The 3,703-nt window shown below is 62.9% G+C and overlaps 1 long non-coding RNA gene across 1 annotated transcript; it reads right to left on the bottom strand.

Moving 5' to 3' along the window:
• Nucleotides 1–62: 62 nt before the first annotated feature.
• LOC123242210 lies at nt 63–1,797 on the bottom strand. The gene is made up of 3 exons (XR_006505808.1): nt 1,710–1,797; nt 567–590; nt 63–184 (listed from the first exon to the last, which is right to left on the bottom strand). It is a non-coding gene; the product is annotated as an uncharacterized LOC123242210 (long non-coding RNA).
• Between the last annotated feature and the right edge of the window lie 1,906 nt (nt 1,798–3,703).

The raw sequence follows: 3,703 nt of genomic DNA on the forward strand, positions 1-3,703 counted from the left end.
CGGCGTGAGGGGCTGCCGGGGCCGCCGCTCAGGTCCCAGTGGACCACTCGCTGCCGGTCATTCAGGCGGTCCTGCGTCCACACCATGCGTAGGCTTTGGCACCGAAGGAGAGCGCGGGCTCCGGCGGGCTGGCTCAGGCTGGCTTCGGACACCACCGTGCTGCCCCCTGACCCTGGGGATGTGGCTGTGGGGCCGGGAGAGAGGCAGCTGGACTGAGGAAGGGTCAGGGAGACCGAGTAGAGAATGCTCTGCGATTTGGAGAGGGGCCCATGGGCCTGGGACGGTGTAGAGGAGGGGCGTCTTGGGCAGTCGGGAGAGAGCGTGTATGGGAGGGAGGCCACTCCAGGAGGCCGTCGGAGCCCGAGAGGGCTTGCAGTGGGGCTCAGAGGGCAATCAGGAGAGGAGGGGAGAAGGGATACCCCGGGAGGCCAAGGGGCCTTGGGGGGAGGATGTGGAGGGAAAGTTTCTCCCCATCCAGAGACTGATGGGCTTTTGTGGCTGAGGAAGCTCTAGGGGGGCTGTGGGGGGCAGAAACCAGTGTGCTAGTGGGAGAATGGGGCGCTCACCTGAGAACAAGTGGACACTGCAGGCTAGAAGGAAGGAAAGGGAGAATCATGGGATAAGGGGGGGCAGTGGCCAGGCTGAACACCCCCTCTCCTCAGCCTACGTGCTGGGGGCCTCTGGGGTCACGGGGTCCCACATTCTCTCCCTGGAGTGGCCTCGGGCCCGGGCCAGAGGAGGAGAAAAATGTGCCAGATCAGCAGGATATAGTGTAGCCCTTGGCCAGATTTCCTTTCCCATTCTAGAGGCCAACCCAGTCAGGCCGCCTTTTCCCCAGACTTGCCCCAGGATGAGATCCAGCCTCCATCCAAACCTGCCCTCATGCCCAGAGCTTCCCGTCCCCCTTTTCCAGCAGAGCCTGTCTCCCCCCCCCCCGCCCCAGACCGGCACCAAGCCAAGGACCCAAGCTGGTCTCAGCAAAGCTTTCCCTTCCCTCGAACCTCCTCTTCCCCCTAACCCTGCATCCTTCCTCCCCCAACCTGCCTCAACCCCTCCATTTCCTCCCCCACCTCCCAGTCCCTCCAGCTGCCTTCTCTCCCCCCAGGCCCGCTCTCCATCCCCAAATCTGCCCGCCCCACATCCATCCATCCCAGCAGACCACCTCCTCCCAGCCTGCCTCTGCCCAACCTGGCCCATCCCCAGATCTTCCTCTTCCTTCTCCCTCCCCTAAAGCCTCGACGCCCTCCCACCCTCCCTCCTTTGCCCTCAGGTGCCCCTTGTCCAGGCCGGCTCCTTGTCTGGCTCCCCCCAAAAACATGCCCCCAGAGGGAATTGGATGCCTGAGCATCCCCTCTTCCCGTCTGGGACAGCTCAGAGGTGCCATTCCCGACTGCCCCGGGGCTCCTGGATCCACAGCCCAGGAGCAGGGGGAGGGGGCAGGGGAGGAGGCTGCCAGGCTCTCACCCCACCCCCACCCCCACCCCGAGCCCCTCCAGGGACAGAGAGAGCCCCGCAAGGACGTTTGTGTATCTGCCAAGTCCAGCCCCCTGCCAGCTCCGGAGGGGTCCTCGCCTTTCCCTAGGGGGAGGCAGCATCCTCCCAGCCCTCAGGGGACGCGGACCCCCTTTCCTCAGGGAGGCCCCCAGGGACAGCCGCTCCCCGCCTCCTCCCCCAGCATCCCAGTCCTGGCCCCAGTGCGCAGCACTTACTCTGCAGGAGCAGGAGATGCCAGAGGAGGACTTTCCTGGGTAACTGCTCCATGTTGGCTCGGCCCCTGCCTGGCCTGGCCTGGCTTGGGCTCCCCCTCACGGCTGCCTCTGCCTGGCTCTGGCCCTGGGGCTCTGGCTCTGACTGCTGGGCTCTCTAGCTCTGTCTGTCCCCGTCTCTGGGTCTCCCTCGGTTTCTCCTTCTCTGGGTCTCTCCGTCTTTGTCTCTCTGCCCTTGAAAAACAAGTGAAGACAGAGTTGTACTCTGCCCCCACCCCTGGCCTGGCCTGGCCTGGCTATGACATCACTGAGCCCGCCTGGAGCTGGGCCCTGGGACGGACAGACAGACCTGGCCCTGGGCTGCTCCTCCTCGAACTCCTGGCTTCCCCCCTGGGGCCGCCAGGCTCCTCAGACTCCCCCTCCCAATTCACAGGAGGGAGGAGGTGGGAGAGGGCGGGGGCTCTGAGATTTCCCCCAGCTCCTCCTCCTCCCCTCAGCCCAGCTCCTCCTCCTCCTCCTTCAGCTGCAGCTGGGAGAAAGGGAACCCAGGCTAGGTCCAGTAGGCTCTTTGCCCCACCCCTAGCCCAGCCTGGAGGGGCGAGCCTCTCCACCTCCTCCCTCCCCACTCTCTGGGACGGAGCCCAGAGGGCCATCCAAGGGACCCAACTCTGATTCAACTTGAAGCACCAGGCCCTCCGTCAGAGGGGACCCCAATTCTACTCTGTAAGCATGGTCCCTCCATCAGAGGGGACCCCAACTCTGAAGGAGGTCCCTATATAAGGGGACCCCAACTCTGATCTCCAAGCATTGGTCCTTCCATCAAAGAAGACCCCAACTCTGATCTCGAAGCATGGTCCCTCCATCAGAGGGGACCCCAACTCTGAAGGAGGCCCCAACTCTGATCTCCAAGCACTGGTCCCTCCATCAGAGGGGACCCTAACTCTGATCTCCAAGCATTGGTCCTTCCATCAAAGGAGGCCCCAACTCTGATCTCCAAGCACTGGTCCCTCCATCAGAGGGGACCCCAACTCTGATCTCCAAGCACTGGTCCCTCCATCAGAGGGGACCCAACAGAGTGCTGGGCGCCAGGCTCTCACCAGCCCTAAACTCTGACTTCCAAACAGTAGCCTCAGCAGCCCAGTGAACCCTAGCTCTGATGGGTGCCAGCCTCTTCATCCAAGATCTCTAAGTAAAAATCCATTCTCCACTCACTCAGGCTGAAACTATTTTCAGTGTCTTATGGGAATTTAGCTCTGCCAAGGCAGCTCCTGGGCCCCCAGCTGAGCTCTGGAGGGACCCATCCTCTCCCCTGCCCTCCCCTGGCCGATGTTCCCAAACTCGTGTCCCCAAGAAGGGGACTTTCAGAACTGAAGTTCGGGAAGAGCTCGAGGTCGACGGCCCCCCAAAGCCCCCCATGCGCCTCGCCTCCAGTTCAGCCCCCGAGCCAGAAGCCTGGGCAGAGAAAGTTGCTTCTTCCTATTGGTCCCGTTAGCTCGAGCCCCTGACAGCTCTCAGGCGAAGGGGGGTCTCTCCTGCCATCACGCGCTTCCCAGAACTTTCTCTAGGAGCGAAGATGGAGAAGGATCTGCGCTTCCCAATCCTCCCCACGCACGCCTAACCATGAGAGACGGGGGTCCTGGAGGAAGTCTCAGCCAGAGGGAAATGGGGACGAGGCTGCTCAGCTGGAACTCCCTCAGGCCAGCCACTGCACTGCCTCTGCCCAGGGAGCCATCAGAGGAGACTCGGTGCCCCCCTCTGACCCGGAGCCTGGAGCAACAGCCCCGAGGAATGGGGCAGGAACATTCAAGCCCAGATCTCCCTTCTGGAGGCCTCCGCTCCTGATCCCAGAGACAGACAGAAAAAAAGGGGACCGTCTGGGGGTCCCGGTCTGAGAGGGAAGCACAGCCTTGCCAGGGGATTTCCAGGAGGACCCTCAGTTTAAGGAGAAGCTAGCTCGGGGCATCACCAGCCTGGAGAACACGGCCCTGCCCTTAGGG

This window comes from Gracilinanus agilis, chromosome 3, assembly GCF_016433145.1.
Source record: "Gracilinanus agilis isolate LMUSP501 chromosome 3, AgileGrace, whole genome shotgun sequence".
Lineage (NCBI taxonomy): Eukaryota > Metazoa > Chordata > Mammalia > Didelphimorphia > Didelphidae > Gracilinanus > Gracilinanus agilis.